The sequence below is a fragment of the Taudactylus pleione genome, unplaced genomic scaffold, assembly GCF_031769625.1.
Source record: "Taudactylus pleione unplaced genomic scaffold, aTauple2 ptg000490l, whole genome shotgun sequence".
In the NCBI taxonomy this organism is placed as follows: Eukaryota; Metazoa; Chordata; class Amphibia; order Anura; family Myobatrachidae; genus Taudactylus; species Taudactylus pleione.
In genome coordinates this window covers 1,802,195-1,828,498 of record NW_028284892.1, presented here as the reverse complement: position 1 = coordinate 1,828,498, position 26,304 = coordinate 1,802,195, and the positions used below count along the sequence as shown (strand labels likewise).

The 26,304-nt window shown below is 45.1% G+C and overlaps 1 protein-coding gene across 5 annotated transcripts in view; it reads right to left on the bottom strand.

The window, feature by feature from the left end:
- MEF2D (myocyte enhancer factor 2D) overlaps window positions 1-23,122 on the bottom strand; it is a 178,196-nt gene extending 155,074 nt beyond the window's left edge. For all 5 annotated transcript variants that reach the window (XM_088449651.1, XM_088449655.1, XM_088449656.1 and 2 more), the window contains exon 1: window positions 22,926-23,122. The gene's annotated coding sequence lies outside the window, so the exon portion shown is untranslated. The remainder of the gene's footprint in view (window positions 1-22,925) is intronic.
- Window positions 23,123-26,304: the final 3,182 nt, after the last annotated feature.

The following is a 26,304-nucleotide window of genomic DNA, read 5'->3' as shown; positions in this document are numbered from 1 at the left end:
TACAGTTTTTTTTCTTCTTTGTCTCATTAACTTTCCTTTAGACTGACATTTTTCTAGCCATCGCTGGTGTAGGTAAAGCCAGAGAAGATCGTAAAATTAGATGTCAATAATGATTACCTCTTGTCTGTGTCTGGTTGAGATTTTTAAGGCATTGAAAAGAGACTTTACAGAAGCTCAAAAGCCCAATAAAACACTCGGCAATAACATCCATGTCAATCCACTAACAATCATCAATACCTGCACAAGTTTCATTATAGATTTTGAGAAAGGTCAGAAGAGAGAAGTGCCGGATACAGATCTCCTTGAGAATGGATAATACGAAGCACTTAAGGTAGGGCACAGAGGCATTTAACTGACCGTCTCTGGCAGCGGAGAGACATTATGTTACTGCTATTAAAGATCCAAAGCTCTCCTGCTGTGATTGAATTATTGAAAAGCGTAGAATTATTTATAAAGAACATACTAGCGTGTACATGTTCCAGAGTTTGGAAGGAGCCGCGATGATGATGGCCGGGGAGGAGGGTAAGAGATCTCCCGGCTCAATGACATCACCGGGGTCGAGACATTCCACTTCACTGGCGGGAGCCATACTGTATTCTATTTCACTAGATGCTACAGGAACATTGCTCACCCTTCACCAATTATTTCCCAGACAGCTATTGGCCAAAGGCAGAAGAACAAAAGCTGGATTGTTGTCCACGACTAATATGAGGGCAATCATGGACAACAGACCAGAGCACAGAACACTGTAAGGATCACATTAATCACATAGTTGCCGATGACCCCCCATGAGATCTTGGAGGGAGGGATCGCAGCGGTAACGGTAGGGGGTTTGGTGCTGGAACCGGCGGCGTCACAGAACTGCTCTACATTTTGCCGCTGAAGAGGCAAGGATGATGCGATTCACTGCAAAACGCACGTTCATGGTCCTACCCAATCACTGCAGAAGGACACAAGATGAAGGGGTTGTCTACTCCCCAAATTTCGAAGATCTCCTGATCATTATAGGAGAGTAGGAAACTATGAATTTCAGTACTCATGGTACCATCTTCAAATTTCAGATGGTCCACAAATGTATGAAGCCAAATCCAGGGACGTTAGTCCTGTAAATACGGACAGACTGGCGCCTGTTCGGAGGCTCGTTAAGGGAAGGTGAACGAAGCACAGGGAAAAGTCACCACTGGACGTTGCGCAATTACCTCCCTATGACAATGCACCAACATATATATTGCTATTGGGTTAGCAAGCCATCCTAGCCCCACATACTGGCAATTGGCATATTCTGCCCTTAGCCGGCTTTCGCTGTATATAAAGTGAGTGTACAGACAAAACTAGACTTAGCAGTTGGGCGGCTGACTCATCGCCACCTCCTGGCACATAATAAGCGTGCTGAATAGTAATATTGGGCTCTGTATCTCCTGATGAGTGTTGCAGACCTTTTTTTTTTTTTTTCTCATATTATCTTGGTCTTGAGCCATGATTTGTTATATGATCTGAGCGCTGAATGAATCACAGTTTATAGCAAAATAAATCTGAGACGTACATCTATGGTTATAAACACTTTTATGGCAGCCTTTCTGAAGCCACGGCCTTATTTTATCTGCAGGAAATCACAATGCTCTCAGTTGTACATTAGAAAGTCCTCCTATCGCTTTCATTTTTTTTCTGCTAATGCACTAAGCGTCACAATTTCAAAACCAGTTGCCTCGGCTGCTGTAATACACTTTATGCTAAAGGTGCCCAGGGCTTACGTGTAAAGTTATAGTGAAAGGCAATGCAACTATATACGTACATGATGGCTTCAAGTGAAATTATTTTTATTTTGGAATCTCTTTCCATCAACCATTAAAACGGTGGAGCCGTGACTCACGGAGACCGTAGACTGGATGGGGGGGCGTTGTAGGGGGGGGGGGGGGCGTTTTCAAGTTCACACTAGACTGTCTAATGGATCCTAGACATGTAGTGCCATCATTGCTTACATTCCCACAGAGGGAAATTTATTTGTAATGTAAAATGCACCATCTCGCTTTCCCTGACAACGTGGGTAGTCTTTTCTTTCTCTAGCCTCAACGTCCAAATAACACATAGGGGAAGATGTACTTAAGCCTTTGAGACTCAAAGTGGAGAGAGTTAAAGTACCAACCAATCAGCTCCTGTCACTTTACAGGCTGTGTTACGAAAAATGAGTTAGGAGCGGATTGGTTGGTACTTTATCTCTCGACAGCTTAGTACATCTCCATTAAAATGTCCTATATTTAGGAAAACTGGTATAATTGTGTAGTTTAGTGTCAAAACTGAGGCGAATATAAAATCAGTGGTGATCATTCAATTTAGGGCCCTAAACTACATGTTCGTCATTTAATTTCCGTTTCTGTGCAAAGCAGGTGTGAGGCAAATGATCATAGATCCCTTCATGCTAGTGTTTCATTAATCAGTCCCAGCAATACAAAGTCAGATAAGATGCTTGAAAGTGATTGCAATTAAGTGAAAACAAAAACACATTTGATTCAAAACTACAAATCAGGGACATGTTACCGCCATGAGCGAGCCAGGTTTATACTATAACTGTGTGTTCTACATTTCCAATAATCATCTCTAGCATGAATCCCACTGGTACTCAGAATAAATAAAAAACAACAGGGTTTTGCATAATGACCACTTGGCTGCACCGGAAACAAGACAAAACTAGTCACTATGGTAACAGAGATGCCATGATGGAACTGGTCAAAGCATGCACATCTAGCCGATGAGAGACGTGCGGTCTGAGCATGCCCAGGAGGACGGATTGATGCTCCAACGACGTAGCAAGGCCACTGCCTGACAGCGGGACAGATCTAGAATGGTCTGCGACATTTATGGGGAGGGGAAGGAGAATATAAAACACACCAGCATTTACAGTTTGCAAAAATAAGTCATTAACATAGGGCAGCTTCACTCTAGGATTTAACTACGCTTTATCCGTCGGTAGCTCTGTGAGGGAAGATGCCTGGATGGATCAACCAGTCATAATTTTCCAAGACATTGCCTGCAGACACACAGTCAGTTTAGGCCAGGGGTTCCCAAACACGGTCCTCACGGCACACTCACAGTCCAGGTTTTAAGGATAGCCATACTTGAACACAAGTGACTTAGGGCCTGATTCAGAGCCGGTCGCTATTTGCGCTCGCTCGTCCTGAAAATAGGGGTGGCTATTCAAATGAACTGTTCGCTGTTTGCGGTCTGTTCACGCCTCTAGGTCTGGAACAAAACTTGCGGTCGTTTTTTGGGAAACTACGCCCCCTGGCCGCTCGCATCCTACGTCATGTCCGCTATTTATTAGATTAATCGAGTACATCGAACAGGGTATGAACTGCTCGCTATTCTTGTGGTTGGTTTTTGCTACCACAATCTTGCGAGCAGTTCTGACTATAAAATAACCCAGTGACGTGGTCAATGACGCTGCTGTATTAATTATGCACACCCATAAAACGCCCGTTTTGACCTTTAAGCACGCCTGCGATCGGATCTCCACTCCCCGTTTTCAAGCACCTTCCCCTGTTACCACCCACAAACGCCTCATTCTGTCACTCAAATTAGCAGGCATTCGCTATTTTGCGAGCACATGAATTTCGGCCGCACTGACTGGTTCGCGCATGCGTATAACGATCCGTACGCATGCGCAGTTGGGCAAACATCGCTCGGAGCGAACGAGCTGCCACTTACGAGTGGCTCTGAATCAGGCCCTTAATTAGTAGCTTAGTTATTTTGATTTAACCATCTGTGCACAATCATGGATATCACTAAAACCAGGACTGTTAAGGCCCCCATACATCAGAGATTGATTGCAGCAATTGTGCAATTTGCAATTGATTGTGTATAAAAATCTTTCCCTTTTTCAATTGATTGTGGCAATTCTGCTATCTGCAATCGATTGAAAGAGGGAAAGATTTTTATACACGATCGATTGCAAATTGCACGATTGCTGCAATCAATCTCTGATGTATGGGGGCCTTTAGTGTGCCTTGAGGACCGAGGTTGGGAATCACTGGTTTAGGCTGTCCATATAACCGCCTAACAGTCCACAAGGGAGGGACTAATGTGCTTCGACTAATTTATATATTAAATGACAATCGTGCTGCAAATGAATAGGACAAACGGAAACAGGCTTCCTGTACTAAATGATCATAACGAGGGTACGGGACGGTAGTATAAAGGGGGAGCACAGCTCTGAAATCCATTATGTGGGATGCACCAGTTTTCAGGCCGTTAATTACCTTGTAATGTCACATAGTAGCATGGTTGAAGCTGCTGGACAGGCGGGGGTTAACAAGATGTGTTATTACAGAAAAGCAAGTAGGGGTATGGACATAGCATCGCAGGATGGAAGAACAAAAACAAGAACATGTGAAACATTCTGTAATGGATGCACTGGAAGAATAATACAGGAAGCCAAGCACAGAGACTGTAACGTGGCAGATGCAGGTTGCCAGCTGAGGTGTGCACATTCCCCTCTCCACCATCTAGTGAGAGAAAACACACAGCCATTTGGTATCACCACTGAAGCAGACTGGTGGTCCCGCAGCTGTTTGCAGGCTGACAGGTGCTTCCAGCAGCAGCAGCAGCAGCAGGAAGTGGAGTAACGTGTCAGCACCGTGGCAGGGCCTAGTAGGGGAGTGGAATCTGCTGCTCCCTAAAGTGTACTACACCCGACGATCAGGGTGGATGGAGCCTGTACTGTGACACAAGCATCGCCCTGTCATTACCCCAGGTCCAGCACATAACCTGCTGCACAGCTTCTGCCCGTCTTCATCCCGCCTTTAGCTAAACATCTTGTGCAAAGTGTAAGGAGCACAGACGTATAAGGGCTGGAAGATTTAACTTGGTTTCTGCCATCACCTATCGCTGTGTAACAGCGAACAGAAAAACTAATTCGAGGAAAACTCAAACACAGATGCATATAAGCCATTGATAGCCATATTTATTATGGGTGGTCGAGGGCGGATGCAAAGGCACAGTAACTCGGTAACTAGCACTAGTGATGCTTCTGATGGACAGTAATAGGTGAGGACGTGCAAATATTCATTGACTCCTAAGAGAGCATGCGGAATTCACAAGCAAAACAGAGCGTTAACAACATGGACTGGTGTCGCCCTGCACACAACATGTCACACTGGCAGCTCTGTATGTACTAGGGATGTGCAGGCTCGGATAGGTTCGAGTTTGCACGCCGAGTTCGGATGTTTCCCTCCAAAAAACGGGACTCAGAAAGAGGCAAAACGTCATCTTGCACGGACAAACATCGCCATTCCTGGACAAAAGGGAATGGCGATGTTTGTCCGTGCAAGATGACGTTTTGCCTCTTTCTGAGTCCCATTTTTTGGAGGGAAACATCCGAACTCGGCGTGCAAACTCGAACCTATCCGAGCCTGCACATCCCTAGTATGTACTCAAGTGTGACTCTTCCAGCAAACGCCTGTTACGCCTGCAATCTAGGGTGCAATTGCGATTAGTGCTGCGTCCGCCCAATAAGCGCTTATAAACTGGTTTGCTGTATTCGGCAGCGAAAGAAAAAAAATAATAATCTTATGGCAAGATCAAAATTTGCATCCCATGGGTGTCCCGGTATTCTGATCCTAATGTACCCTAGTTCTGGCACTTGTGTTTTGGAAAGGCCTCTCTGTGACCCAAAGGGTTAAACCAAGAATAGCCTAAAAATAACTGGGGCCCCGTACGCCAACTGTTCAATGCCGTGAGAGAAGAGAGAGCAGTGACAGCTAGTGTAGGTGGGACTCAGCACAGCCTCCAGCGCTGTTTGTTTTCACCCCCTTAAACAGATACACGCGTTTGGCATGGACTGTCTTAATGAGGAGCTTGTTAACTCATTACAATTGGGGAAGTGCAGGACCCCCCCCCCCCCCCGTCTCCTTTGTGTATGGACGAGGAGCAGAGGTACACGCTTGTTAGCAAGAACATGATGAAGCACCAGGAACAGAGGAAGTCACCGGTCAATGTAGTGTCAGGACCTGCCTAGAATAAATTGCTCTGGCTGTTCGAGGGACATTGAATGACTTGTCCGTGAGGCAGACTGAGGGGCCTGGGCTATAGCCTGGGGTGACACGCTAGGCTTGGGAATATGTCCTGCCTGTAACATCACCGGCATCCAATCTAGACACTTTGGTGAGTGTTGTGTGCTTGACCTCTCTATATCACATCGTTCTATAGCACTCATCACTGCGCTGAGGACTTTCATACAAAAGTATTCTGGGAAATATTTAAACAGAATCTGTGATCCGAATGGTTAATTATCCAATCCCCCCCCCCCCCCATATCTGAATGATTAGTCTTGAACTCATGGTAATTTGGAACAATATCTAAACAGACAGGGCCGGCTGAACCATCAATGCCACCAATGTTTAATATACGGCAGCTTTGTCAATGCAATAATGCTATATGTTTTTCATCCAGGTAGAAGCTTCTACAAGACATCTGAGGTGCTTCCAGAGCTTGCCATCAGAAGAAGGACTACACCAATCCAATGGGAAAGGTTCACTTACATAGTGCTGATGAAAATTATCTTCTCCTACTATGCTCAATAGATCCTTCCAATGCCCATCATAACGTGACAGCCGCCGCCTTAACGTTCTATACACGCGGACTATGGGACACCGTACATTGGGGCCGATTCAGCCATCATTTTCAACCAGTGGTACTAAAATTAGGATTTATTTATTTTACACCATTAAACATGTATATAAAAAATCAGACAGGAGAATTCGTATTTTATTTTGGTGCAGGGAAACCAGGTTGAGGGACAAGTGCGATTTATTCAACTAAAACAGCGCGACTGTTCATAGAACCCGCTCCTGGGTCTCTTCATTAAACAGAAGGGGTTTATGGGAGAGGTGACTGTGGGGGGAACGGCGGAACCCCCCCTCCCCACCCCAATCGGCTATGGAGGCACTAAGCACAACGTTTTGTTAAGAAGGTTTCCCCATTTACTTTAACGTGTCATCACTGAAGCTGTTAAACGCTAACATTTTGTAGCGCCCATAACACTCCACCCTAAGTGACCCTAACATTGTGGGAGCCCATTAAAGCGCCCCTGTGATACCACCCTAAGTGACACCAACGGCAGTGAGTCCGTTACAGTGCCCGATTGACATTAAGGGCGGAATTCAATTGATTCCTGCCCCTATCGCGCCTGACGGAGCTATTCAATTCTAGCTCCTGTCGGGCGCGATCAGCTGCCAGCGCTACATTTCAGCTCGCAGCCCCAGAGGGATGAGCGCTGAAATGTGCGAAAAGTGACCTGTTTGGACGCCCAAACATCACTTTTCGCGGTCGCGCCCAGCACTTTGGTCGGGTTTAGCTGCTTTACGCAGCTAAACCTGACCTCTATGGGCGCGATCAGCACGAAAAACGGCATCAATTGAATAGCGGCCCGCGATTTCCTGTCACTTTAGATGGGAGATCCGGACCGCGTAATCAATTGAATTCCGCCCTAAAACTTGGATAATTCAAAAAGGATAGTTACTAAAACGAAGACAACTACCGGTCACACCTGACCCCCCCCTGCTGCCTTATTAGTGTCTGTATCAGTTATTCCCAACCAAAAACTACCTGGAGGGGTGGACATTGCTGTGACTTCAGGTGTAATATCATCTACATGTGCAGTTATGTCCATTACATGTTTATATCTTATTACAGATTACAAGAAAGAAAAAAAAAACACTTTTCCACAAGTAAAGAATACATGAAGATCCCCCCCCCTCCGCCACTGCATTAATTTGACGCCTCCATGCAGATGAATCACCAACTTGCTTGAAATAACAGAAAACTCTTATTTATAGATGATGCTCCGCAGTAAGATGACTGTGCAGGGTATGTCCGTGTGTGGTCAGCCGCCTCACAATACGGCTCCGCAGTAAGATGACTGTGCTGGGTATGTCAGTGTGTGGTCAGCCGCCCCACAATACGGCTCCGCAGTAAGATGACTGTGCTGGGTATGTCCGTGTGTGGTCAGCCGCCCCACAATACGGCTCCGCAGTAAGATGACTGTGCTGGGTATGTCCGTGTGTGGTCAGCCGCCTCACAATACGGCTCCGCAGTAAGATGACTGTGCTGGGTATGTCCGTGTGTGGTCAGCCGCCCCACAATACGGCTCCGCAGTAAGATGACTGTGCTGGGTATGTCCGTGTGTGGTCAGCCGCTCCACAATACCGACTCACAGAGGAAAAAGACCACAGGCCACCAGTCTCATCATAGCTTTCAATGAGGATGGGAGAAGTTTGTGAGGTCTCATTTACAAAGAGGCAGGAAAACAACTACATGGAACGGAGGGAGCAGCTGGAGAGCAAACGGTAGTGGACGCTATGCGCCGACTCCCAGCAGAGGTGACAAAGTGTTCCATAAAAGAATGGGGGTTCTCATTTCCGAATTCCTGTCACATATCAGCAATAGCATAGTAAAGAGAGGCACAATACAAATGTGGTACATGAACTGCGATAGATAATAAATCGCATTTGTGCAACATCACCTGCTGGGAAACTACAAGTGCCACATTGCCTTACCAGTCTATGATGAGCATAGGCGACCTCGTTCTGCTTCAGAAACTAGTATAGCTGTACAGAGGACACTGGCATCCAAAAAGGATTATGTCCCAGCTTGTCCCCGTTCTGCCTTTATAACATTAGTAATCGAAGACAAACTGCTCATATGAATAAATTAGGGTCGGAGCATTGTGCCGGCTGATACAAAATGTTAATGTAAAAAATGAGGCATTAACGAGGTTGGTTCGGCGACGGGGGCCAGCTCGGAGGGGAGGCGTATGCCAGGTGAAGAGCCTCGGCACCCATCAGTGAAGAGAGCTGATGTCACGCAATAGTGGGAACAAGATGTTACCGGGTGGCTGACAACATTCTATCAGCAGCTGCCCTCGACATGGGGATCTGGCAGGTACAGCCGCCGAAAACCGTCACGCCAAATGCTTAGTGACTATTAACCCTTAACACCTTACTGTAAGATAATTCAGGGACCATGGAAATACACATATTTATGTCACCTTGACACAAAGCATGAATAATAACATACATAAACATATACACAGACCTGACATACATACATATATATATATATATATATACACACACACACATACTGAGAGTATATGTATATCATGCATACACATGTATATAGGCACACATATTGATCATACACATGCAAACGTTTACATATTACACACACATGATTAGATAGGTTGGAGAACGAGACTATACAGAGAACACAAATTCAGGGTGACTTTTAATACCTATGGGCCAGCTTCAGCAAGGAACGCACGTCTACAGACGCATGCAATTGGACGATGGTTTTCCTCTGCACGTGCGCCAACCGGCCTGTGCGATGGAGTATGCGTACTCAGGGAGTCCGCAGCCCCAGGTACAAGTGACTGACAGGAAGTGCTGTTTGTGGGTGGTGACGGGTGAGTGGTCGGGCAAACGCAGGCTGCATGTGCGTTTGGACGGCGTCTCAGGGGCGTGCATAATTAAGCCCTGGCGGCGGTGGACGCAGCCTGAGGTCTAGTTGCACACAGGAAGTCTCGCTATGTCTGCGGGAGGGTCTGGTCAACCACTATTGTGCGTATGGGTCCGATGGTTCTTGAGGTTACCGATGTTTCTGCTGTCTTGCCAGGTATAGAGGACGCAAGTAAAAGGGAAGTGGGTGGTATTATGTAGTACTGGGCGTCTGCATCTTTGCGCTGCGATTGCCGTGCGTATGCATTCATTAGCATATTCTCGCAGCGGCCGAGTGCCTGCGTTCCTTGCTGATCAGGCCCTATATATCATACTGTCCATCACTGCAGGACTAGGCTTCATTCAAAATGCTCTAATTTTCAAAACGACTAAACCTGAAATTTAATTGATGTATTTTAAAGACAAAAAATTAAAAAAAAGTCACTGGCAACATGGCCAAATATATATGGAAAAATGGTTGGGGAAAAAAAAAAAATCAGAATGCAAAATTAAATCCAATTAGTAGTTAATCTCAAACACAGGGCCTGATTCAGAGCCGGACGCTATTTGCGCTCGCTCGTTCAGAAAAAGGGGCCGGCTATTTAAATTAAGTGCTCGCTCTTTGCGGTCTGTTGACGCCTCTATGTCTGAACGAGCGAACGAAACATGCGCTCACTATTTCGGAAAAAACGCCCCCTGGCCGCTCGCATCCTACGTCATCTCCGCTATTTATTTGATTAATCGATTACATCGAAAGGCGTCTGAACTGCTCGCAGTGCTTGTGGTAGCATTTTCCTACCGCAATCATGCGAGCAGTTCAGGCTAAAAGACAACCAAGTGACGTGGTCAATGACGCTGCTTTGTTATTTATGCACACCCTTAAAACGCCCGTTTTGACCGTTTGGCACGCCTGCGTTCTGATCTCCACTCCCCGTTTTCAAGCACCTTCCCCTGTTACCACCCACAAACGCCTCATTCTGTCACTCAAATTAGCAGGCATTCGCTATTTTGCGAGCACACGATTTTCGACCGAACTGACTGGTTCGCGCATGCGTACTAAAACTCATACGCATGCGCAGATGTGCAAACATCGCTCGGAGCGAACGAGCGGCCGCTTAGGGGCGGCTCTGAATCAGGCACTCAGTTCAAATTCCAAGTAAGAAATACACGACTGACAGGACTGTAGGAGTTTGGGGTTTTCATGAGGCATCATCTAACACAACCATGAATCTAAAGAGTTAGCACTAAAAGTTTTTTGTGATTTGTGTTTTTAGATGATAGCTGCCAGTGCCCGTCACAGAATAAAGTCATGGGGCCAAGGTGGCATTACATTTAGCCCAGAACAACCATCATTTTAAGAATTTTTGCCAGATTTCCTACATCAATGCCTTGTTTTAAAGTTTAACCATGGACCACAGAAAATAAACGCCACTAGTTTTTGCCCGATCCTATAGTAAGTCCAGCAAAACAATAGGAAAGCGCGATACCTCAAAGTCACTGGATCATAGCAAATTTAGACATTGGAATCTCCTGAAATTTTGGTTAAACCTTCAAAACGGCATCCGGTAATTTAAATGACATTTTCCATAGGCAAAACAGCTTAAAAGGTGGCAAGTGGTAATTGGGACGTTATTCAGGCAGCATGGGGCATAGTATGTAGAACCCAGCCTGAGAGACGGGTGTGTAGCTACAAGCCATTCTCTCATTCCGACCCTCATATCCAGTGATATGTGGTCGCTGAGGTAATATTCTGACTTCATGGATTAGGATAATTCATCACAGGTCTCCTCTGCCTGATGTTTCCCAACCTCACCATGACCTGATACAAATATTTGTCTGCAATTTATGCAGGAGAACACCATTAATGTTGATGCCTCCTCTTGCTTCCTTTTAGGACTTGTCAAATAACACAGAGAGGGTCTTCTTAAAAGTATCTGAAAGGGGCTCTTGCCAACCTCTGTTTGACCTGAAGATATAATCTCCCTTTTGCTTAGTCACATCCATAAAATTAGGGGGTTTTCTGCCCCCGGAGCACATGTAGCATAAAACCTGGCAAGTTGTCCCACACCGATGTGGCGGCAGCCATTTTATGAGCCAAAGAAGCGAATGCGGCCTATGGAAACTAGTAACATCACTGAGGCAGGAGTAGGCAGCCATTTTGACGGCTGGACCTGTATCCATAGAAATCCTGGCAATCGATTCTTTAGGAACGAATGATATCACAGAGTTAAGAGACTGCTTTCTCACGGTTTATAAGCGAGCCTGCAGAGATTGCTCTTTAACTGTGAAGAGTTAAAATAATCATTTTGCCTCAAGGTCCTACTATAATATTTACAGGCACTAAGTAGTAGGGGGTTAATCTCTTCATTAAATCCATCGCTTTCCACTGCAATATGCCACTGTGACTCTGTTTTGCCAAAACACCATAAAATATATTTGCCGAGAATCCTTTGCGTGCCGCACAGCAGCCGATTTGCTTATAGCCACAACTGGCAACCTCGTGAGCGTGAAAATGAATCACCAAAATCAAGGCCGAAAAATGACTAAGTCATCAAAATAATTAAGACAAAAGTCACATTACAAAAGGAGCAGGGTGTGTTTCGGTGTCTACAGGTCTACACCCCATGGGCAGTGCAGCAAACACACAAATCATTCCATGTGCCGGATTATCACGCCTGCATGTCACCATTAACTTTCTAGTGACTCAAAGAAAGTGAAGGCAAGGCTGGAGCGTACGGATCAGCAGCAAGATGGAGGAGGAGGAAGAACATGGCGGCGTCTATACTGAATAACGTCATATTGATTGTGCTTCTTTCTTGTTAGGGACATGTTAAAAGCCACCAGACTGTGCCCAAGGTATTGACAGACTTTGACTAGTAAACCATTCATCCCATTAATTAGGCCGAAAAGGTCGGAGAGCGCCCATAAACAACAAACCAAGTTGACCTCGAGTGCTCCTCGCCAGATATCAATAACATGGAGGTTATGAGAAATTACTGAATAACCAGAGTCACAGGGGTCACAAATGTATTGTAACAAATTATCTATAGCTCTGCCTCCATGGACCCGAAATGTACGGTGATCAAAAGCCCTCTCAGTACAGAATAAAGTGGAGAGAGATTTAGGATACAAGAGGGTTATCGGAGAGAGATACAGGAGGGTGATTGGTCTGCCAAAAGTCAGAGAGGACTCCCCAGAATCAGGAGACTGGGGTGAGGCAAACATGCCTAGCACAATATAGTATAAAATATAACATACATACATTATATATATATATATATACACACACACATATATATATACACACACACACACTTAGTACAAATATTCTCTCTCTAAATATATATATATTATAGAGAGAATATTTGTACTAAGTGTGTGTGTGTGTGTGTGTGTGTGTGTGTGTGTGTGTGTGTGTGTGTGTGTGCGCGAGTGATTATATATATATATATATATATATATATATATATATATATTACTATAGAGAGAGAATATTTGTGCTATGTGTGTGTGTATTATATATATATATATATATATATATATATATATATATATATATATATATATATATATACATACATACATACACACACACAAACAGCTTTACATGCAGTACATACACTTAGCTGGTTTGGACAATGTTTACATAGAACATGAATCTGGAGCCATGAGACATGATTAAGTCCCATTAGTTATGGGTGCCGTGACCCAGATATACAGGGATCCTGGTGGAATGAAGTAAGGTTGCAGGAATGTGATTATTTCAGGAATAATGAAGATAATGAGGCCCACAGTAGTGACTATCGCTCCCCTGCCCGGATTAGCTATGCCTGCAGCTAGCCTGAAGGCCGTGGCTTAAAAGATTGCAGCCTCCCCTTTCCTCAGTAGGATAGGAAATGTTTCCACTTCCACCGGCCAAAAATAGATCTCTCCGATCTGCTGCTCTTTTCCAGGAGGTGTGAAGCCAGCAGGGATAGGGGCTCGTCTCCAGCGTTTTGTTTTTTTTGGATTATTTATTAGTGAGAGAGGATCGGGCCTAGTCCGTACCTCAGTGTGCTTACATCTTACTCGGCGAGGAGTTATGGCTGATCTCAAGGTGTGCGCATATTGTACTGTGGAGTAGAACAATGTCCCGTGACAGAACACGGCAAGAGTATGGGATGAAATAAACAGCCCTTTATGCCCATTCCACTTCCTCACATTGTGAGTGCATAAATGGACGACATGATTCCAGAAATGTTAACTCTAGAGGGGTCATCCACTGCTAGACATGATTGCGAACTACATTTTTCTTATTTTTGTTTTTCCTGTGTGTTTCATCAAAACCTTTATATCATCCAGAAAAGAAAATTCCTGTAATTCCTCCCACCCCGAAAAAAAAAAAAACACTCGGTCGTAACAGCAACAAAGACACAGATAAGAAATCTCACACTTCCGTTTTTTTTGTCTTATTATTATTATTTTTTAATAGGACAATGATTAGTAAAAGTTGCAGGCGATCGTGAAAACAACAAAATGCAAAAGATTTCTATAAGCTGAAAACACCTTAACTTGAATAATTAATGGGAATACGCGCAGTTATCCTGCCCACCCAGGTGACAAATTTCTAGGCAACGATGTCTAGAGAACATAGCCTTCGGGAGCTTGTATCTTGGTAACCAAAGAGGGATCCCTGGGGATATATCCCCTTGCTGTGCCAATAGTAAGGGGGAGGGAGAGGGGTCTGTTAATGTAAAGACCCATTGGAGTACATTAACTAGTATAAAAGGTAGAATAAGGATGGGTCAACCTTGAGGCTCTAATGAGAACATCAGGCTGGTTGTACCCCCGAAACGGTCATCGTGACCAAAAAAAACACTGAAATGTACTTTCCACCAACTTCCCATGTAGGTGATATGGTCAGACACTGTACATACAAGGTTACACTGATAGCACCCTGCCACACCAATACAACACACGGATCAGCAGCTTTTCATATTGAAGGAAATTCTTCAATAGAACGGGGCCAAAAGCGGCTTAAATGTAACATAGTTCCTAAACAAATATATAGATTTCTTTTCTGTTCAATGGCTGCGCGGAAATATGCAAGAGCCGCAGGAGTAGGCCTGCTGCCAGCTTCTCTGATCCACTGCTGCGCCAAGGACACTGCAGCAGATCAAAACATTTTACATCATACATCTGAGTGACTCTCGGGTTACTAATGGGGGGGTAATTCAATTTTTAGCGCCCGTGGCTGCGACGAAGCAATTACATTGTTGCTCCGTTGGGGTACGATAGCCGCAGTCGCTGACATTTCTGCTCCTGAGGTCGACGAGCAGAAATGTGCGTTAAGTCCGTCGTTTGCGCGTCCTAACCAGGACTTTAGACGGGTTTGGTAGTTTTACGAAGCTAAACCTGGTCTAATTGCGCGCAACATGCACGATAATTAAACAAACTGCTACATTTGGCATCCATTAATTAGCGAGCCTCAAAATACAACTCAGTTCCTCCCAGGGTGTCTGGCAAAATGACACTGCCGGAACCACCGGCTTCGGCATACCTGGAGAACAGGGCAGGCACACCCATTTCCTGGAACACTCCCTGTTGCTGCCCCTAAACGCCAGCAGCTGTCTTCTGGGCCACTGCGAGAGAAGTCGCAGGACCAGATACGCACATGCGCAGATCAGTAAACATCAGTTATTTACGTATAATATCGGCCTTACATATATCTCTGCATCAGGGCCCACTGTACTCAAATAAGAGTGTAATAAGAGTCATTTAGTTTGTCCTGTGGACAATTGCAAAACTACAGACGGATGTGCGAGAGAATCATTGTGGTTATCATGCAAATGTGCTATGGGACTGGTCACATGGATACAGACCATACATAAAATTGGTACATTCTATACAACATTGTCTTGACAATTATTACATTGTAACCAGGACTTGCACATGCCCCCCCTTCACCGTAGGCAACCCGACCCCCTAACCCCCATCAACTTGGGCACGTCCCTACAATCACCATGCTACGCCTGTACAGCGGTGCCATGCTCCTAGCCCCCTAGCCAATATGAAGAGGCAGCAGCCACCAGATTTACAGTCAATAAGTTGCCATCGGCTGCCCTTTCATGCCAGTATCCTGTGCAGTAGGTGGCATTGCAGTGACAATACAGACTCTATATGAATGACTTAACGTCCCCATTCAGTGTTTCAGGTGCCCTCTACACCCTGGCGCCTGCCTGGGTACCGGTATATTCAATTAATAAATGCATATCTTTTCAAATCGGAGTACATAGAGCCTCTAGAACTGCGGTCAGTGGATGATCATAGCCACACACAAACAGCGGCCTTCTGCTGGCCAGATTTACCAGCACATCTCTATGTAGTGCCTGCACATTCTACAAGGCTTTATAACCAAGAACTAACGTAGCAATAGAACAAGACGGGGGGCTGACAGACAGACAAAGCGGTAAGTGGGCGCTGCCTACAAGCTTACACTCTACAGGATTTAAAAGGCATACAGTACTTGAAACTAATCCAATCAACTATACTGTTCAGTAAACCATGTAGGATAGGCAGATCTGGATATATCACACAAGTCACAGGGATGTATTTACTAACGTTCGGGTTTATAGAAGTGTAGGTGTTGCCTACAGCAACCAATCAGCTTCTACTTATTTATCCAACACCATCTAGAAGATAATAGTTAGAATGTGATTGGTTGCTATGGGCAACAACACCACCACTTTTAAAAACCCGCACTTTAGTAAATATAACCCATGTAGCCATGACGCCTTCAAATTCACTGCTGGGGAATAAGCTTTGTGAGGTAATTTCCATAGATTTTAATATACAAACTATTTTCCCTTTCCCAGCGACTTAATAACAAGTGTGAAAGAATGTCTGTAGGGTTTCAGTATGGTTCACCATGATACTATTTTTCTTTTGCACAAAAAAATAGTGAGTGCAACCAACTCATTCATTATTAATGTGATTTTAGCAGAATACAGAACATTAAAATGTACTGATCGGTGTTACTCTGACATTATACTGTGGTCCTGTTACCTACCCACCGCACTACAGACAGCTGAAGGCCTGCCCGCATATTTAGAACAGAGGCCTAGTAGGACGCTGTATCCATACTGGCCAAATATATTATTAATCCATCAGTCCACAAAGTAGACTGTTACAGAACAAGTCCGCAACCCTGTCAGTCGGTCATATCTTTGACATGTAGGGCATGCATCGACCAAAGATGAGCGATCCCCCATGTCAGATCACGATCTCTGACATAGACTGTGTTTGCGGTCAGATTTGGACGATTTCATTCATTTAAATGCTGTCAGAAATCGTTCATCGTCCATGAAATCGCTGGTAAAATCGTTCATCTAGCAAGTCTGACCGTGTGTATGTACCATAAGACTGATGAGATATCGAGAAGGGTATCCGGATAGAAGATCAACAACAAAAACATCACCGGTCATTAGGTCGACATGCAATAGGCCGACAGGGACAGAAAGGACGACTGACAAAAGGTCAACGGGTTGAAATAGTCAACTCAAAATTGGTTGACACCAGAAAACGGTGCCATGTTTTAAAGGCATTTTCAACATTTTTAAGGTTAGGGTGATAGGTTAGGCTGCTGGAGGGGACGGTTAGGGTTAGGTACCAGGAGGAGGGTTTGGGTTATGCTAGGGTTAGGTTTAGGCACTAGGGGGAGGGTTAAATAAAAAAAATAAAAAAAGTGCTGACCAATTTTTGTGTCGACTTACTGTACCTGTCAACCTGTTGGTACTGACCTATTGTTATTATTCAAAATGCAACTTATGTCATATATATTACTAAGAACAGTAGTAATAGCTAGTCAAATTATATTGTTAATTGCTCTTTAAATGTTACTTTGGACCTTATTTAAAAAAATAAATAGAAAAAGAACAATCTCGGGTATGGAATATGTGCACTGTACACACAAAACCATACACAACAGCAATATGAATTCTTACCCTACAGAACCACACCAATGGTTCTGATGGTGTAATGGTTAGCGTTACTGCCTCACAGCACTGAGGTCGTGGGTTCGATTCCCACTACGGCCCTAACTGTGTGGAGTTTGTATATTCTCCCTGTGCTTGTGGGTCCCCTCCGGGTGCTCCGGCTTCCTCCCACACTCACAAAAATATACTGGCAGGTTAATTGGCTCCCAACAAAAATTAACCCTAGCATGTGTGTGTGTGTGTGCGTGTAAGCTCCATCGGGGCAGGGACTGATGTGATTGGTCAAATTATCTCTGTAAAGCGCTGCGTATCGTGTGCGCTATATTAATAACTGGTGATGAATAAATATATAGCAATCCTGAAATCTTAACATATTACCAATATAATTATTTAGTAATCCTGCACAGGAATCCCCCAACCTGCAAGAGATGCAATTATATGAGTCAACACATCATTATTTTTTTTTTTTTTCCCTGAGTCTTCGTTAACGTGCCTGCGTTCTGGTTAGAAAATGAAATTAAACACCTAATTGCTACTAAATTTCACCCACAGCATTCGCGTTTACAACGTTAACAGTAATGACGGGGTATCACAGACCTAATTGCAAATTTGTATTTCTTTTTTTTTTTTTTTCCCTATTAATTATGTGCACAGTGAATCCTTTTCATCAACAACGTCTGCGACCTCCCTGCACCCATGGGTGTTCGGCTTGATTACAAACCGCACTTTGGAAGCTGGGAGATCCTCATTAACTCATTCAGTTGGCTGCGGGGTGGCGTCCGTTTTGGAAATTGCGAATAACGGTGAGCGGCAAAAAAAAAAAAAAAAAAAGTCTCGCACTTGCAAGAAATTATTCGCAGGGACTGAATTCTATTAAGAACGTCAGAGCGGATTCCTGATTGCTATTCAAAATAGATCGGTGGACATCGGCCGTGGGGCAGTTGGGCCTTTTAAAAGGAAATGACTTTGTGCACAACTACAGGTATCAATGCAGGGGTTAACTGGAGCGACTGAAAGCACAATCTCTTAAAGAGCCCATCAGAATGGTATCCCACGATATGTGCGTATCGACCCACATTGCGGATTATTGACTCGTCTCTTATTTTTCCCAAGGTCCTTTATTTTGGAGGGAGGATGGGGAAAACCTTGTCTGATGCTGTGTCCTTGGCTGTTCTGACCCTGGTACAGTGTGATGCTACAGCCGCAAGGAACCCTGGGCTATGGAGGAATGCTGGGAACTAGCGGAAAGGAAGTTTCCCAGTGAGAGCACGTGATTGATTTAAAGGCACTTTCTGCAGAGGAGTTAAAAGAAGGTGGAAAAAATAAAAACACAAACTACTTAGACGTGAATAAGTGCAAGAACCGTGCACGCTGGTGCAGTTATGCGTGGGCGCAGCGAGATAATATAAACCATTACAGCACTTCTAGCTTTCAATGAAGCTGGAGACACTGAACATGATTAAGCAGAACAAGTGAAGGTGCTTTAAAGTGATATATCAGTAATCGGATGGCAGGAAAGATTTTCAAAACGTCTATTAATAGTCTCAAAAAGTAGTATTTTACGTTAGCAAACTTTGACATTGTGTTCCAATAAAGCGGTTTTCCAAAAATGTTTTTTCACTCTCGAAAACCACTTACTGGCTTGTACCATGCCCCCCTGTAACCACTCCTAGATATTCCTTTAAGTCTGGATTTCAGCAGTGTCTTTATATCATCAAGCAGCATTGGGGATTGGTGTGTCTGGTTGCGCGGCTCAAAGCTGGGATAAGACAGTGTGCAATGTGGAGAGTATTTATTTATTATTACCAGTTATTTATATAGCGCACACATATTCCGCAGCGCTTTACAGAGAATATCTGGCCATTCACATCAGTCCCTGCCCAAGTGGAGCTTACAATCTATATTCCCTATCACATGCACACACACATACACACTAGGGTTAATTTGTGTTGGGAGCCAATTAACCTACCAGTATATTTTTGGAGTGTACAGTGTAACAAGGTAAACGACTCGGCCTGATGGCGTAAAAACGTGGCTGAAAAGCATAATACGATACAATGAATTGCCAGAGTTGCATGAGAGAATGTACAAGCAAATAAAATAAAAGTAATCTGAAGAAGAACCTCAGTTGAAACTATACTTGTAGCGAAGAACCCCTCTCACCTATGGCAAAGTGGAAATGCCCTGAAGATGTGCCCATCCTCACCAGCACCAATACCGATTTATCGCATGGCTGGAGAAGTGCAAATAAATACAGCACTTCGTGCACAAACCGGTGGCACGACTGCTGTGGTTCAGGGTTTGTTGGCGAAGTCCACAAATAAGCTGCAACCAGTATGTGAAAGGCCACAATCCTAAGGGATGCACTGCAGGCTGCGATGTCACCAGCCGATATAGCCGATGTTGCCCCACATAACTGCTCTTATCCAGGAAGGCGATCGCCTCCAAAGACGATCCCAACGTTTCCGGCTGAGTTGTGCCGGATTCTATATACAATCAGGAGCAGATTAACATTTCATCCACATCTAGAAAACTACTGCTACAAGGGAATCCACACAAATTCCGCTATGTGGTCACAAAGTCAGGATTATTTTGTTTAAAAGAGACGTGTGTCCATCAACTTCACACCTTTTGAACCCTGTTGAACCGGAAGGCGGCTTACAACTATAAATTGCAGTTAGGGGGAATAAAGAATAAAAACCCTCCCAACTCCATACTGGCAATCGGACTAGTCCCTGAACAAAACAGGCCAGTGAGACGTCCAGTCCTGGCACTTAGCAGTAGCGTTTGGCAGCAGCGACTCTACCTTCCACAAAGTCACTGCTCTTACCGTAAAGAACCCTTTTATTCCAACTGCAAAAATATAAACCAGAGTCCCCCCGAGGAGACCTAAGACGACTAAGCCGGAGTTTTCTATAAAAGGATCGTGAATGCATTTACACACAGTCAACATATCGTCCCCCTTAAAAAAAAAAAAAAAAAAGCTCTTCACCATTGTAAGTAAATGTCAGGAGATAGGTACTAAATTCATGTCTCTAGCAGTAGTTCAAGTTCAAGCCCAGCAGGTCATATCCATCCCCCCCAAACACTCCTCTAGGTGCACAAACAGGATTTATGACCCTCAGCCAAATTAAAGGAAAGGAAAAAAAAAACCCACAACAAATCAATGACACCAGCAGCAGCATAAATGACAAAAAGGCCTGTAACCTTTCCCACATAAACGGAGATATCAGGACTGAAAGCAGAACTACACTGCTGCTATTAAATCCATCAGTGGGAGACTGTTCTATTCCACGGACAAGTCTATATATTTCAATATCACCTTCATGCCGCTCGATATTTGGCCCGACATGTAATTCCCACAAGTATTCGCCATATTCTCTCTTCCTGGCCGGCACTTAGCGGGAACACAGAGACTCGGGACAGTGAGTGCAGCATGAATACATCACAAGCAGCCAACACGCACGAAAGATAAACATATATCATTTGTGGTAATATCAAATATACCAAGTTATGAGAATACAGTTTAGTCAACTGATTGTATATCCAGCTGTCTGTGGTATTCTGTCTACCTCCAGCTGGATGGAACAATTATAGGGTGTAATGGTATTATATTGGAAGTGACAAGCCACCCTGCCTGATGTATTATGCAAGCTACAAACAGACATAGCTTTTATATACGCAAGCCATGGGATGCACCAGTCCGCTGCAAATTCAGGCACAACGCAAGGAATGTAATAATAAAAGAAATAAAATATAATACTAAAATAATAATATATGGTTACTGCCATTCGTGGTGAGAACTAAAAAAAAAAAAGGTGTTGAATATATAAGTCCTGTAGGATTTAAATACTGGTCACTGTTGGCGCCAATCTCTGAGTTCTGAATATCATGTAGTATTATAACAGAGTATACAATAAGATGCTGTTAATATAAATGTATATACATAAACTAGTTATGCACATATATATATATTTATTTATTTATTTTTATTTAGTTTTGGTTTTTTTTAAGAATTTGGATGTCAAAGTGCCTTTTTCGGCCAAAATATGGAGCAGCTATCGTCATACAGAAGAATTCTGCAGCTGATCCTTTCAGCCTGAATAGAGAAACTATGCGTTTTAAAGCCAAATGCTGTGGGATTTACTGGTCAGGTGTAACACGATGGCTTTATAAACAACAAAAGGTGATCATTGCCAGTGACAGAGTTCTGCACACAGGTACCAAGTCTGTTTTTATAGGTGATAACAGGAGAGAGGAGGCCAGGTGGACAGCAAGGGTACGCATGGACAGGTATAGCTCTGTAACCTGACAAGGCAGCGAGCTGGAGAGAAACGCTTTTGGTTATCAGATGAACAAGTGCCAAGTAATACCTAACAGTGACAGAAGCCTGACCCGCCAGGTTAGAGTCCTCTATTGTCAACAAAGCAAAAGTACATACAATATAACAGTCAGAATAAATCTACGAGTAGGGGCATCTGCCTACTCCCGCAAAAAAAATAAATAAAATAAGATTGACTCCCGTAATAATGCTATGTCCAATGCAGTGGGCAGAATTCTGCTATTATCACCCTGTATTTAGAAAGTACTTGGCCGTCACAAAGTAGCACATTAATATTTCTATACGTCAATGCACTGCATGGCATATGCAAAGAAAAAAACCATGACCCAACCCCCACCCCCAAAATGTTAGTGCCTACATCGTCAACACTTTACACAACTAACCTAATATGGCAAATGTGCTTAATAATCAGGTAGGAACACAGACCCCTCTCCCTATACAAAATCTACAACCCCCACAGATGTGGTTGCATCCCAGTCGCCTCCAGATGTTGGACAACATCCAACCATCCAACTTCACATAAACAAGACAGAGGACGACAGTGCCCACTGCGCCTCCCCCCCGCCCCCTTACACCCCGGTGCCCATACCTCACTCACCCAATTAGCTCTCCAGACTCCACAGTTAGTAAGGGGTAGATGAGGAGCCTAAACATGTCTCTCCAGAGGCGCAGCAGTTAGGAAAGCAGTGATAGGAGCCAGCCATTCAGTGCATGTTATTACTTACCCACTCCCTCATACCACCGCCACCCCCAGATCCCTTTACCAGTGCATGTAGAAGAAAACCAATATGAGGGGGCACCACCCCAACCCTATGACCTCAATTCTTCCACCAAGGCAAGAGATCTATATAATCCTACAGCCAAATTATGGTAATAATATAGCAGCAGCAACCCACCTGGCCTGTAGTCACCTGGCACTTGGGCAGGGTCCTGGCATTAGTGATGGCCTGGGCACCCACTGCCAGACCTGGCACTTTTAACCCCTTCGTACTACAGAGGCCTGCTGGCCTAGGTGTAAGGGCAGCTATAGAATCTGACAGGAGGAGGGAGGGGGGTTACCATAGACAGAACACATATTGGGGACAGGAATAATAATAACATTGTGGGGGTGGGTGCACTCACCAGAGGCGCCTTCTCCCGGCTACTTCCAGCAGGCTCTGGGAATAATCTTCTCCCCTCCCTTCTCCTCCAGGAGGGGAGTCGCCAGATCTCCTCACCCCCCAGATGTGAGAGCAGCCCCCCTGTGTCCCTCCGCCAGCAGCACCCTGTGATACAATGTAACAAGTCACACAGCGCATCTGCTGCTGCTGCTACACTGACACCGCTGCTCTGCTGCGACGGAAGACTGGCGGGCCCGACAGCCAATGGCAACGTGGCCCTGGGTGACAGCCCGCCAATGGCAGATGGGGGAGGGACCTTAATCTCTACGCTTCGACCTGTTCTGCCAGCAGGCTAGGTTGTGCAACCGGGGCTTGGTTACAGCGTGTTGCTGTGGATCCCTCCGCCTGGCCTTAACCCCCTCACTGCCAGCCCCCCTCCTACCCATGCTACCATGGGAAGGGATGTAAACAGGGCCACCAACTTCAAGGGCGGTGTCACGAAATGATGTGTAGTATGAAATGTGGGTGTGTTTCTCATACATACATACATAGATGCATACAGATATATATAAATATATATATATATTATATATATATATACACACTGTATATATAATTATATATACATTCTAATACATTTATAAAAATATGGATATACTGTATATAAGTTTTAGGCAGGAGTGGAAAAAATGCTGCAAAGTAAGAAAGCTATAAAAAATAGAAGTGTTAATAGTTTATTTTTATCAGTAACAAAATGCAAAGTGAATGAACAGAAGATAAATCTAAATCAGATCACTGGGCCGAATTCAATTCAGTGCAATGCTGAATAACCGCAGGAGGGAGCACCCACAGCTACTCAATTCAACGCGCTGTTAGCCTGCTTGGGAACGGGTTGCCTTGAGAATGCCGGCTTTCGCGACTTAACCTGGGTGTTAAGGCGCGGTAACCGGCATTCTCTAACTAAAGTGCCGGGCGCGCGGCTGTTGGCGCACCGCTAAGCTGGCAAACAGCTGCACGCCCGGCAATTTTGTCAGCTTTCTCCTCGCATCCCCAGGGGAGTGCGCAAAGAAATCCTTTAGCCGCCCAAACAGCGCAGTTGATCCAAACATCTTGGAGAACTAACCAGAGATCTTCTGTAGCTGTAGCTTGCTTAAATCCTTCTGTCTCTTTATGTAATGCCAGGCAGACTGGATGATGCTGAGATCAGGGCTCTGTGGGGGCCATATTGTCACTTCCAGGACTCCTTGTTCTTTACGCTGAAGACAGTGCTTAATGACATAGGCTGTATGTTTGGGGTTGTTGTCCTGCTGCAGAATAAATTTGGCGGCAATCAGACGCCTCCCTGATAGTATTGCATGATGGATAAGTACTTGCCTGTATTTCTCAGCATTGAGGACACCATTAATCCTGACCAAGGGCCTGATTCAGAGCTGAACACTCTGACCAGAGCGCTCGCTCTGAATCAGTGCCCTCCTACCTGAAAATGGAGCGGCCTCCTGGCCGCTCGCTTAGCTGTGGGTGACCACCCACAGCATATGCGAGCGGCCAAAAAGATGGTCGCGATGGTCTTTGACCATCGCGACCATCGGGCTTGCGACGAGACCCTGCGGTAGGGTCTCGCTGCCGCAAGCCCAGGAGTGATTTTGGCTCTATCAGAGCCAAAATCACTCCCACTGGCATCATTACTGATGTCAGTGGGGCCGGATTCAGACGGTATGCGTTCCCATGGGAACGCCTCCGTCTGGCAGCCACGCCCCCGGCATGCCCACCAAAGGAGGCGTGCTGTCAGTCACCATCGCTCGCGAGCAGGTCTGAATGACCCCCCAAATCCCCAACTCTATTGCTGAATGCAGTCCCAAACTTGCAAGGAACGTCCACCATGCTTCACTGTTGCCTACAGACGCTCATTATTGTACTGCTCTCATTAAGAACTATCTTCATCACAAAAAAGAACAAGGAGTCCTGGAAGTGATGATATGGCCCTCACAGTGGCCCTGATTCAGACCTGGTCGCTCTGACAAAGCGCTCGCTCTGAAACAGGGCCGGGCTTTTTTTTTTTTAGAACGGTCTCCTGGCCACTCGCATAGCAGTGGGTGACCACCCACAGCTACAGCGAGCGGCCATGATGATGGTCACGATGGTCAAGACCATCGCGACCATCGGGCTTGCGACGAGACCCTTGTGGTAGAGTCTCGTGGCCGCAGGCCCCAGAGAGCTTACGGCTCTAACAGAGCCGGAAGCTCTCCACTGACATCACTTGTGATGTCAGTGGGGCCACCCCCAAACAACAGGCGTTCCGGGTCTCGCGCATGTGCACGACGGAGCCGGCTCCATCGTGCGCATGCGCTCTGGGCCACCATCGACCCGGTTGCGAGCACTCAGCGCTTGCGACCGGGTCTGAATCAGGCCCAGAGTCCTGATCTCAACATCACCCAGTCTGTCTGGGATTACAGAAGGATTTGAGCAAGCTAAAGCCGTACATCCACTAGGCGACTAGGGAAAGACAGTACGATTACAACATCGTAATCGTACCGTCGTTCCCCATCCCCTGCAGTGCCTACACTCAATGATTAGTCGTTCAGTGTAGGCTCCCTCCCTCATCCCCAAACATGGCCAATCTGTCGTTATCGGCAGATTGCCCAGCATGTTCAGGCGATGATTGATGTCAGAAACGACCAGCGGATGTCGTAATCGTGCAGTCGCTCATTAATATCGCCTAGCGGATGTGCGCCAATACATCCACAGAAGATCTGTGGTTAGTTTTCCCAAGATGTTTGGACCAACCTCCCTGCCGAGTTCCTCCAAAAACTGTGTGCAAGTATACCTAGAAGAATTGATGCTGTTTTGAAGGCAAAGGGTGGTTACACCAAATATTGATTTGATTAGATTTCTCTTCTGTTCATTCACTTTACATTTTGTTACTGAGAAAAATAAACTATTAACACTTCTATTTTTGAAAGCGTTCTTACTATGAAGCTGCAGGATTCTCCCTCTCCTCCCCCCGCCACGGGCTGTCCAGTCTCCGACATTGCAGTGGAAGCAGATGTGGGTGTACATTTACTTAAATAATGGCAGCATATTCTATTGTGCTTTTCAATTACAAAAGAGTAATAAACCAGACTGGGTAATAACAGAGACAGAGAGGTAAGAGGGCCCTGCTCGCAAGCTTAAAATATATCTAAAAAAAAATGTGTCATACTCTTGCAGGGGTTCTTGGCACCAGGGGCGTATTTATAATGGGGGCAGGGTGCTCGGTGCCCACGGGCCCTTGGGTCCAGGGGCAGCCCGGACCTCACACCTTGCACCCATATTATACTTACCTCTCCGCAGTCCCACGTTGGCGCCGGTGTCAGCTTTGTAACCAGCTGAAAAATGGCTGCCGTGGTCATTTTGCGCATACA